The following is a 13,508-nucleotide window of genomic DNA, read 5'->3' as shown; positions in this document are numbered from 1 at the left end:
CAACTGATTCATTATTTATTTACAGATTAAACTTCCTTCCTGATTTGAAAACTTAAAGGAACAGGAGGTTCATAATTTATCAAGTCTACAGGAATTTGTGATCAAACTATAATTTACCCACCAAGAAAAGAAATGATATCTCACTATCCCCAAAGCACAGAGCTTTAATTCATCTTCCATTTTCAATTTAATGTCAATTCATATGATGCATTCTTTCTATAGGTTCTGTAAACAGAATATGATTAAACAAAATATAGTTTCATTAATACCAGTACTAATAAACATGATTAATTTCCAGACTGACCATGAATCTTAAGACAGGATGCACAACTTAAAAACAAGTTATAAGAAAAAATATTATTTCAGGAAAATGTACGAGGAGGATAATTTTTGAGAAATTGAAAAAACAGGAGCCATGGTTCTCTTTTCAAATGCTAGAATGACATTAGGAAAAAAAGGCAGGAAAAAGAGACAATTGGTAGACAGAGAGACTTCTACATGTCCAACATATAATGGTCACATCAGGAAAGAAATATTAGACACAAAAAATGTAGTGAAAGAAACTACTTCTACTCAACAAGCAAAGGATAAAAGCACTCTTTTCCATATAGAATAATCAGCTTGAAATGCGAAAAGATGCCTTTAACTGGCAACATGCTCTTTTCTCATCTGCAAGACCTACAAAGCCCTGTAAATCACACCACAACCTTAGTCTTTTGACTTGCTACTCTCTGCTGGTTGCAGTGAACTTCTAGCCCCCAGAGGCATACGTTCCTCTCCACAAGGCAGCGTATGTACCCCTTTTCTCTTTTGCACAGCAGACCTCTCACTGTTAGGATTCACATATACATAAATTCATGGCTTTCTTCCTGTTCACACCTTGTAAAAGTAGGCAGCTGTTTCCAAGATTCATTATTATCAGGCATTTAACAGTGATGTCATATCGCAAAACTGACTTGTGGCATTACCTGCCCTTTGTAACCATCTTTCCAAGACTAAGAGGCCTAGAGGACTTGGCATTTGGAGATGCCAACAAAATGCCTTTTATTAGCAGTATCATTAGCATTATAAACAACCTGACAGAAAAATATTTATATTTTTCCATTTGAATTTCTCTCCAAATACCAGACTGATGCTTAGGCTGTTTTAAGCAGTCTTATCCCCAAAAAAACCTTTTTAAGTCTGTGACATTTGAAAAGGCAAGATCATGCAGAAATCTCACTAAGATCCATTTCTTAGTCCCAGAACATTAGAAGATAACTATACTTTTGTTTATATCTACATTTACACAGATAAAATTACTTTAATGAAAAGCTATTGTAGGCTAGCATGTCATAGATTTGTCATTTCTGGGAACATACAACCTCAAACTTCTATTTATGACACTCCTGTATAAATAGAAACATTATGTTTTCAAATTATTGTATATTCATGTTCATACACAAAGGTAACAAAATATTTCATTTTCATGTTTTCAGGGTATATGAGGATGTGATTCATTACACGTTTTGAAAAGATAAACTGCTTTTCTCTTTGTATTAAAATCTAGAATTAATAAATATTTGTGACGTGTAAAGGCTTGCTTTCCATATTACTACATTTTGACTATTCTAGTTCTTTAGGTGATAGTCAAAAATTATATCAAAAACTATTTAAAACAGGGTAACTTCAGAGATTGCTAAGATGCTTTATGATTTCGTAAGTCACTTCTAAATGACTAGAACACATAAAATAAGTTACAAGTTTGTGTTTAAATGAAAAAGAAATGTTATATGAGCTTCTTTTGATAAGTAAAACTTCACTTTACCTTAAGCACTCCAGCCCTCACATAAATATATAAATCTAATGAAAATACCTAGAAAACTATAGAGCTTTCCTATTTCTAATAAAAACATATTTAAAGAACTGCAATTAAATACATCACTGGAAGCAAGATCTTGCACAATCATCATTTGATAAATACTGCAGGGACAACCTTATTCAATATAATCAATGTCATATAAAACTAATTTGATTTTGGACACATTTTGATATGCTGATGATTAACAGCTTCCTTACCATTCTATAAATGCTTGCCTGTTGATGAATGAAAATTCAGCAAGAGGAAAAAAATCCAGATGATTGCAATTTGTATGTTTTTTCTAACATCAAAACACTACTGGCTGTTAAGAGCATCTATGTCTTCATCTAGAAAAAAATTCTCAAAAGACTGGATAATCAGAGGGGATGAGGCAAGGAGAGTTCCAAATAGGAACAAATATATTGAGTGTACAATACACAAGCACTTTTATGATATAAGTACTCTTATACATAATATATATTATATACTATAATACCACAGTAATTATATGAAGTTTTTTTCTTGAAATAAATTTGCTTTACATTTACATACATGACAGCAATGTCTATCCATCACTTGGCACTAGTTAACAATAAATATAAAGTTTTTATATTAAAAATCATTTTACACACTGTCTGGAATGTTCTATGACTATATTTGATATATTAATATTAATGTAACTTTATTTTAAAACAAAAGTCAAGATGAATATGCATTTATTTAGAAATACGCATGTCAATATCTGCAGAATTTGTTAATGATTAGAAATTGTGATATCCTGAAAGACAGATACATCAATGCATCACACAGATGCATACACAGAAGTACATCACCTGTAGTTAAAAATATTTAAAGTAAATGCTAAGCACATATTTGTTCACTATGCGAATAAACAAAACCAACTTTCATTAGAAGTATTCATAAAGAAAATCAGTTCACTCTGAATTAACAGATCATGCTGTTATTTCCACTCAAATTTACATATTGAAGAAAGCATTTTAATTAATTAGGTTTTTTGATAGGTGAATAATAAATCGCACAGACAATTCAGTATATATTTGCCGGAGCATAGGAAATAGTAATTACACATAAAAACAAGAAGGCAAGATAACATTCTACTAATTCTACCAATGTTTAGGGAAACGCTAACAAATTTAACAATTATGAGACTCCACTGTGAGGTAAAAATGAATTAAGAATTATAAATCATGGAATCATTGAGGTTGGAAGGGACTGTGGAGACAGTTGAGTTCAACACCCCTGCTCATATCAGGGCAAGTATCATCAGTAGCTCAGTGCCGTATCTGCTGTGTCCAGTCTGGTGGATATTTTCAGGGATGGAGACTCTGCCAGGCCCACAATACCTCTGGGAACCTGTTCCAGTGTTCTAGTTTGTGCCCATTGCTTCTTATCCCTTCACTGGATGCCACAGAGATGATTCTGACTCCATCTTCTTTGTTCCACCCTCTTTCGGTACTACACAAATTGTGTCCTCCCTACTCCATTCCTTCTCCCTCCTTCCCCTAGCTTCTCTTCTCAAGGCTAAACTGTCCCAGGTCTCTCAGACTCTCCTTGCATAAGACATTCCAGAGACATTCTAGTTCACTCATCATCAAGTCCATCTTCACTGGACTTGCTCCAATATGTCCATGTCTCTTTTGCACCAGCTCGCTTTGAACAGGACACAACACTCCACATGTGGGGCAGAAGGAAGGATCATCTCCCTTGACCTTCTGGTGACATCCAGGTTGCTGCTGACCTTGCTGTGAGGCACATTCCTGGCTCATGGTCAACTTGCCCAGCAGTATCCCCAGGACTTTCTCTACAAAGCTGCCTTCCAGCTGGTCAGATCCCTGCCTGTACCAGTGCCTAAGGTTATCCCTTCCCAGGTGCAGGACTTTGCATCTCCCTGTGTTGAACTTCCCAAGGTCCCTGTCAGCCCATCTGTCCAGTCTGAACAGCCCACATCCATCTGGTGTACTATATGTTCCTCCCAGTTTTGCAATTCTGGAAACTTGCTGAGGATGCACGCTGTCCCATCACTGAGGTCATTAAAGAATACTGTTTAATACAACAGCATTAGCCCTAGTATCATCCCCTGGAGTACACTACTAGTGACTGGTCTCCAGGAACACATCATGCTGCTGATCAGAGCCCTTTGAGGGCAGCTCTTCAGCTAGTTTTCAGTTCATCTCACTATCCACTCTACCATCCATAGTTTATGAGCATGTCTATGAGAATGTTATGGGATACAGGTTCAAAAGCCCGGCTACGATCAAGTATCAAGTGCTTTCTCTTTGAGCAACTCATCTTACTATAGAAGGCTGCTAGGTTGGTCAAGAACAATTTCCCCTTTCTACATCCAGACTGACCGTTCCCAGTCATCTTCTTGCCCTCCACCTGTTTGAGGGTTTCCAGAACAATCTTCACATGTTCTCAGGGTTTAAGGTGAGATTGACCAGTTGGTAGTTCCCTGGATCTTCTTGCTTGCTGCTTGGGGGATCTTCTTGGATCCCTGGATCTTCTTGCTTGCTTCTTGAAGGTCCCCTGCCCTTATTGCTTTTCGCAGTCCTCTGCAACTTTCCCCTTTTGCCATGCCCTCTCAAAGACAACTGAGAGGCCCTGCAAGGACATGGGCCAGCTACGCTGGCACTAGAGGTTGCATGCCATCATATCCCATGGACATGTTGATGGGTGAGCAACAAGTTAACATTTGAAACTGCAAGACTGCAAGACCACTGCTCATGCGCCAAGGACACAAGGTAGAAACTTTTGCATATTTTCCCATAAGGAAGGAAGATGGGAAGTTTTGCTGAGGCATTCTTTTCCCCTGCCTAATGCTGCCATGTGTTCCCTTGTTCATATCTTAAAGTTAACTAACATCTGTTGGAGTCTGATCTGAATAAACAAATAACATTGTCAACACTAAAACAGGTTATAAGACAGAATATCTCCAACACTTCTAAAGCACAAAGCTTAGTTTCCAAAAAACTGCAACTAAGTTTGGGTTAAATAATAAGTAGATGTAATCTCCGTCTTCCGTTTTGCTCGGGAAAAACACATACCAAAAACCTAGACGAGGGTTCAAGATTGCACCATCTTTAAACATCATTATCTGAAGACAATAGCACTGGGGATTTTGAACGCATTGTATTCCTGGTATAGGAAGGTTACTTTGAAGGGCAAGCCGCTTGAACAAGGATGCAGTACCAGGTTTAACAGACAGTCTGGAACAAATCGTCTTTCACTGAACTATGATAGAACAACACTGGCAAACCACTATCCACTCAAAAAGAATCAGCTACCTATGGAGCTGTAATCTATGCTGGTTCTATTGTATGTTCACATTTAACATTTTTGTTTTAGAAAAGTAACACCTTATACATAACCTGTGCATCTGCTGCCTCATATACACAATATGTGGCATAAAGGGCAGGAAACCTTTGCTGCTCCATTCATTTTCATTTACAATTCAATGTTCAGATCAGATAGAGCCAGCAAAAAATGAAAACAAATCATGTTATGGGAGACACACTGACTACATTTCAAAGAATCAAATGCACAGTTGAACAGATTATTGTTCTTTGAATGTGAATCAGTGTGGATGAATTACAAATGTCAGATAGAACACCCCCAAATGATTATACTAAGACATTTCAGCCACAAACTTCTATCAAAACTTAACATCTAAACAAATGGCCAAGTCAAAATCAATATTTGGCAAAGGTTAATGCAGCAGTACATCTCTTCACATTTTCCTGAAGATAGATGATGTTGTTTGCCCACTGGCAAAATGATCCTCTATGTTCAAAACATGAGATATACAAAACAAATGAGAAACATAGGGACATAGGAGGCTAACCATTTTTATTTCTTGTTGCAAAATGAACTGCCTCTTACAAAATATGTCTGTCTAGAAAGAGGCAGAAAGGATCAAACCTTTCACAATTGCATATCAATGTAAATAATTCTCCTTGCTGATTCACTGACAAATCTAAATTTCACAAGAAAATACTGCTGTTTAAAATGGATTTTGTCCACAACTAAAACCAGATAGTTTTAGATTAAGCTGTTTGATAAGTAACATCTACATTAAATTAAGTGGTTTGGTTTGAATCTTTATCTTATGGCATTGATCTTTGTAGACCTTGATGCTTGTTCATCCAATGGCCTGCTGCCACAGTTAATGATCCCAGTGCCAGTGCTTATAGACTTGTTCAAAGCTTGCTGAAAGCACTGGATAACAACAATCCACCCACTTGGATTGTCAGCGCTAAGGAAGCACGCATCTGCCAGAGTAATTTGGCTGACTCCAAAAGGCTCTCATTTATGGGAATTACGAGGCATCCTGGCATAGAGGTACATAATATGTCCAGAAACTTACGTGATTTCTCCTGGACAGTTTCCATTGGAATCTCCAGTGTGACTGCCATTATGTGCAGTAAGTCTTGAAAGCTCTTATAAATATCTAGCTGTACTTTTGAATATCCATGGTAGCACAGTCTCATCTGCAGACAAAGATAACACAGAGCAGAAACTACATGATTAAAAGCCTGCAACTCCTCTCACTCAAAGCCTGACACACAGATGTTTTAATCAACTATACAGTTCACTTGTTTGGAATGAAAAAAAGATTTGACTAACTTAGATAACAGAAGCAGATGCAACATGACTAGGTTGCTGGCAGAGATAATGGTCAAGAAAAAATACAATAATCACAAGTTATAATGCCACTCCTAAATCTTGAATAATAATCATGAGTACTGGAATTTGTTTCCCTGAGTAACAGGTACCAGAAGCTCCAAGAAGTGATCTTAAAACAAAAAAATTCATTTTCTACCGTTTGAAAGAGAAAAAATGCAAGCAGTTCCAATCAGGTGCTAAGGTAAACCTTGAGGATGATGTCTTAATATGATATCACAGATGTGCCCTATGCCAAAGAGGAAATAGCAATTGATACTTCAGAAAAGCTTGATAATAACCTACCACTCTAATTAAGAGATCATGCTGTGATCTCAAAGCTTTTGTGGTTTTGAATTTCACTTACCAGTAACAAAATCAAAAGATTTCTGGTTCCTAGCACTAGGAAGCAGATGAGACCCAGACCTATTCCTTAGGTGCATGACTCAGTCTGCCACATGGAGTTCACTAGAGCATTTCTGTGTTCTCTTTAGGCATCATAGTTTCTTGTAAACACCTCTTTGTGTTCATCTCAAGAGTGACTTACAAAATAGTGTATCTCAGGAATGCACCTCATGTCCAAAGCACTGTAAAAACACTTTGTGGACTCATCATAATTCAGTCTTATTGCTTCACATGAAGCAGTGTTCTTAAAACTTGAGGTTCATACTCTGCCGTAAGTACGAAATCTTACTTAAAAAAAAATCAGAGGAAAAAGCCATTTTTTATGGGAAATGAAAAGAGAACACAATCAAAAAGCTTAACATTACTGATGAACTTCACCTGTAACAGACTGTGTTTGGATTCTTACAAAGTGCTGATACACCATACATCTGGTTTGTGAAAACAGATTGTGGCAAAGCTGGGTTCATTCATCGTTTAACCTCATGTAGACAAGGTGAGAGTTGACAAACTTTCAAGGTGTAAACGGATTCAGAAGACTCGTCTCACAAAAAGAAGACAAACTCAAACACATAGAATAGGGATTCTAGAATATAGAAAATTCATTCAATGGAATTTAAGGATAAATGAAAGAACTGGGACAATATTGGAATAATAAAGGAAATAGGAATAAAGGAAGGAATAATAGAATTCCTTCACCTTAACCAGATGTCTTTTTAATAAATTCTAAAATAAAAGAACTGCTGCTGCTCTCAAATCCAAACCATGGTCATTCTTAAGATATATCTGCATGTATATCAGCAATGTATATTCACAATCTCCTTTTCAGGGCTTTGGCCACTACTGGTTCCAGTAACGTGGGTCCAGGTAATTTCTTTCAAAGAAAAAAAATCTGAAGATATTCTCCTACCTTGATACTAGTTGTCCAGGACAAATGACTCACTTCAGCACTACCAAAATTGTACAAACGGTGAAGAGTAGAAATCATAGGAATCCTAGCAGGTTTGTACAGGATAGTGAATTTCATAGCCTCTCCCAGATATCATTTATTAAAAGGATGTCCTGAATCTCAGTTGCATTTCTTGCTTTTTCCTGTATTTTTCCTAGCTGAAGTCCTCCCATCTCCCTAGAGGGAAAAAGGAGCCTCAGTCTGGCTTAGCCATTTTAGATTAGATTTAGATCATTAAGTCAGAGTAGACCATAAGTTACATGTGAGTCAAGAAATGTCAGCCTTTTGGAGAAAAATGACAATCAATCATGATAATAGTGCACGCAAACAAAAATAAGGACTGTAAGAATTACAAAGCAATTCTTGTAGCCTTCAGAATTAATAAGGCTTAAGCCTTATCAAGAAATAGGTGGAACAAAGTTCATATGTAAGCAAATGTATATATATATAAAAGTTATATAGATTAGTTACACAGAAAATGCAGCCTATGTCAAAAGACTGAAAGTATCAGGATTATTTATTCCATTTTCCTCTACAAGTTTTTTTCTTATGATAACAATCATCAAATATGCAATATGTCTGTTGCAAAGAAAAGATTAATCTTTTTTCCAGTCTGTTTTCTATGGTCATGTATGAAAGAAAAAAAAGGAACATACCTAAATTGCAGAAGAAGATTTAGTTCTGATATTTTTTTAAAGCAATAAAACTAGTTAAGCACTGTAACAGACTGTCCATAGAGTTAATGGAATCTATCCTAGAAATGAACATTAGGTTAGAAAATATGTGTCAAGATTAATGCAGGCATAAATGATCAGGTCATGCAAAGTTTTTCTTGCTCAGTGGATAACAAGGTCTTTTCCAGTTGTATTTTACATAACTCTATGACTTTATACCTCATGTACAAAAAAAATGTGCAAAATATCTTTTTTCAGTCATTTGTTTTTTGTTTGTTTTAAGTTAGTGGTACTCGGCTGAACTCCGTAAGAGCTATTTATAACAAGAAATCTGACTACTTTTAAGTTTCCATGATGTGGCATTTGTGAACAGTTTACAGGTTTACTCTTTCTGTTTTGTTTCCATAACGTATTGAGACTCTCTCTCAAGTAAGACAAAAAAAAAAAAGGCCAAAATCATGTAAAAACAGACACCATACAACTGTTTTCAGTAGCATGAAGAAGCACTGTTGAGTTAGTTTGTGTAACAGTCCATTTCACTGGATCAGAAAGAATATACATACATGGACAAAACAAGATTTAGACCAAGCAACCAATGTGTAATCATTCGCAGCAAACTACTGCCACCTCCAGAAACAGTCTTCTAGCCTGAAAAAGAATAATAATAAATCTATTTATAGATTATATTTATATCAATAAATCTGCTTAGAAAGGAAAAGAGACTTCAGTATTAAAACCACTTATGAAAAAATGAAAAAGCTCCCCCTGAAGGCTGAGATGCATTAGAGTAGGAGGCATCTTTGTAATGGTCTAAAATAATTCCTGTTATGTAGGGAGTTGCCCAAGCAGTAAAACTAAGAGAAGAATATGTGTGTGTGTGTGTATGTATACATATATATATATACACATATATATGTCAGATTAAAAGCAGTACCAGATCCTTTTGGCTTGGCTCTGTTCACAAATATTCTGATCTAAGCAAGTTCACAGCAAGAGGGCTTAAATTTTCACAAATTTCTGAAACTAAAGATCAAAAAAACCTAACAGTAATGAAAGTAACAAGCAGTAGTTAGAAGACATAGAAAAAGAAATTCCTGCAACGCCTCTTTACATTGGATTTCTTTTAAAACAGGAGATTTTTTAAAAAATCCTTTGCTTTCAGCATTCTTGAGCAGCTGTAAAGATCATCCATTTGTAGTTACACCAGACAAAAACACTAGAAGAAACTCTAGAGATGGTATATCTTAGCTTTTCCGCTATACAGTTTCCTTCTTATGAAATACATGCATTTATCTGCAGTTCCTTCCAATGAAACTCTGTAACTCTTTTGAAAACAACAAAGAGCAAAAAAAAAAAAAAAAAAAGGAAAGTTTTCCCAACAGTGAAGCTTCTACTTGTAACATGAACAAATGCAACATTTCATTCTATAAAGAAATAGGTGATAATTCAAAATTGAAATAGTCTTTCTGGACCTTGAACAGAAATTCAGTAAAAGTCTCCCAGTTTGGGGACTGACTCATTTTCATTCTCTAATGCTCACCTGCCAGATAAGCAGAATTAGGCTCTAAGTTCTCTAAATACTTAGCGCTGTGCCCCTGCACAAGTCCAGGGCTATTCCATCACAAGCAACAGTGTCTACATCACGCTAAATCAATCAGTGTCTACATCATGCTTATCCATTCTAGGTGACTACTGATTCGACTGGAAGGAAACTTGAATCAACGCTGGAGAGAAATATTAATTTCCTATGCAGTCAACAGTGAAGAGTGTTAACTGCCTCCTTTGTGCCCTACAAACTGTTGTTCAGAAGGTCTTTCCACAGGGAATCTACATTTCCAGCACCTGCTTTTTTTTTCTTTTTTTTGTCTTTTTTTTGTCTTTTTTTTGCAGGGGAGGAAGAGAAGTGGAGAGCAAGCTGGCACTATAGCACTCTTGTTAGGTATTTAACATAGACAGTCTATATAGTAAGGTGCTAAGAAAAGAAAAGAAGCAGGGAGAGCCTGCCTTCAAGAGACAGTTCCAGGTTCTGGATGCCAGGTGAACAAATGCAAGGGTGAATGCAAGTGATGCAGCTAACCCCAAGGAAAGCATTGAGATTCCACATACAGCTCGTCCTTATCACTTCCTACTATCAAGCTGTAGTCAGCTTCTTGCCAAAAGTGCCTGCTAGATCTCATTTATACCCTCCTTTGAGGAGAAAGGACTGGCTATCTTAAACTCCATAAAGAAATTCTAAGATTCTTTTTCACAGATTTTTCACAGATAAGTGGAAAGTAGGAGCTGCTCTTTTTAAACAACTAAATCCTTTTCGGCATTTTTGTAGCCTGCACTTTGCGTTTTTATTAGTACTAAATAAACAACAAATTCACTAAGAATATCAGACTACCCCTTTTAATCTGTCCATGATTACAAGAAAAATAATCATGGAAAAAAAAATCCATGTATGAGAAATGTAGACAGATTCAGCTAAATCTTTGACACAATGCTTGATGTATACTTTTAAAATGCATCATTCTTTAGAAAAAATACCAGAGGTTTCATTTTTTTGACTAATATGTTTAATTACTTATCAAGGTAAGAAAATGTCATTTTGTTACTTAAAACTACCCAAATGCTTTGCATATCCTGTTGGTGTGTTTCATGCAGGCAGCTCCATATTTTCGCATTCTCTAAGACTAAAGCTAAGAAAGTCTCTCTCATTATCGCCTCTGCTATTAGACAATCACACAAACAAACAAGTGCATTAGGAAGGGTTCGATTTATTTTTTAAATGAATTTTCCAAACTTCAAGACATGCAACTCCATTGAACTGACAAATAGCTTCTAAATGTGCTCAAATAGGATTGAAATACAGCTAACTGTATAAAATTCATAAAAGTCAAATTATAAATAAAATACACACACACAAACATGCATCACATTTTAAAAACAGAACTAGTTTGCTTCTGGGGAAATCATTACCTTCTAAACATTTAGTAAAAATGACTTGATTCCTTAGATACTCCCTCTTGCATTCTGAAGTATTTCTGTTCTGTTAGTACTAAAACTCTGGTTTGTATATAGAGATATACCTATTTAATTATTGCTCAACAGCCAACACTAAGCAAAGGTCAGGCATGAAAATTACAGCAGTAACCAAGATAAGTGAAGCTGCTATAACTGTTCAGCAACCCATTTCTAGAAGAATTCAAAATGAGCTGAAGACATTCCAGGCATATTAAATATCATCATGTAGATTTTATTTAGCTATACATAGCGCATCAGATTTCAGATGTTAATAGTTCAACAAGGGTCCATGTAGAAGCAAGAAGTTTCTTGAAATAACTGATTGCTCCGTAATTGGCATTATTATTTATTATAGAAAAAGCCAATTTTATAAACAATGCAAAAATGTATATGCTAGTATATTAATAGTAATGTGACTACCATATATGCTGGAGATTTTTTTTGACTATTTTAACTAAAACTCAAAACTTTCAAGAGGAAAATTAAAAAATATGTAAGCATCTTATCAGACTATTAGGATTCGCAGAGACATTGCAGAGAGACTTGCACAATACATTGTAAATATGCAAGAGAACAAATATTATCTGCTGCTCTGAACAAGCCAAAAATCTGAATACATCCTCTCCAGCATCTGCAATAAGCAGATCATTGCTCTATGTGACTTTAGAGCACTAATGTCTTTACAGCTACTGATTTCTTAGCACTTTCATCAGGAGGTTTTCTACTAGTTTTTGCTAGAGCCAATTCAGATCTTCAAAAATAACGACAATCAACAGTCATGACTGAAGCACCAGAAGATACTAGAGAGAGTATCACGTCTGCCCTGTTCTTGTATTCTTCCATGAGTATTAGTTATGGTATATGACAACACAGAAACCGTACATGGACTTCTCAGTTGATCCAGGTCAGTCATCCCTATTTTTAACTATTCTTACATATGCAAAATGAATCAGAAGAATTTGTAAGCAAAATCATATGTTTGTGATATATGCTGCAAACATGTGGGTATTGACTCCAAACAAGTAGATCTTCTCACAGAGGGAATTACTGGGTGGATAGCATGTTCCTCAGCTCCTAAGTCATACACAAACATACAGACAAAAAGGTCTGCTGCCGATGAACGCAAATATTGGGTAACACCAGTCTAACCTTTTAATGTATATCTGCTTGGGGCTTGAGTTTTGCCTTTTTTCCCTTTACTCCGAAAATGCCAAGGAAACGATTATGACACTTTCTGGACTTGCGTCACATACCCAGACCAAATTGCATCAAAAATAAAATGTGATTGAAAATCCAAACATACACAAAAGAGTTCCAGTAAGTCTGTCAGTCTGTCTAGGAAAATGCTGCTTCCTTTATCAACTATAATACAGAATCAAATAAGAATACAGATACTTTGGGATAAATTAAGTCAACAGAGAGCAAAATGCTGATCAAGCCTCAACATTATTTTTTTAGGTAACGTACTAAGAATACAGTGTTTTTCTGTCCCTGAACAGTCCTGCACAGAATGCCTTGCAGTCATTTGTGAGCCAAATATTCTGCTACCTCTGTGGACAGAGAAATATGCAGAGAACCTTGCAGAAATGTGCCAAGCTAGATGCTAGCCAGTCTCCAGAGCACAGATATTCAGTGAATTATAAGTTGACTACTCTTTGTTTATTTGCTTAAAATGCAGTATTGCTTAATTCCTTCAATTTCCCTTCCTCAAAGGTTTTTCTATTTTATACCACTTAGATAGTCCTCTATTTGCACTTGCAAGAGTAGAAAAAAACTCTATGAAGATTGTGCTTTTAGGCATTAACCAATATGACTACATAATTCAGACCAAGAAGTACCATCTGTAGTTTTGAAGCATGCCTGAAACTAAATAGCTGCTCTGGCACTCAAACATTTAAACCAGAGTTTTGATTTTTCAGGATTGCAATGGACAAAGACAAAATGCATACTTGCTGTC

This window comes from Tinamus guttatus, unplaced genomic scaffold (genome assembly GCF_059628265.1).
Source record: "Tinamus guttatus ecotype Peru unplaced genomic scaffold, ASM5962826v1 Tinamus_guttatus_pri_ptg000125l, whole genome shotgun sequence".
Lineage (NCBI taxonomy): Eukaryota > Metazoa > Chordata > Aves > Tinamiformes > Tinamidae > Tinamus > Tinamus guttatus.
This window is presented reverse-complemented; position numbering follows the sequence as displayed.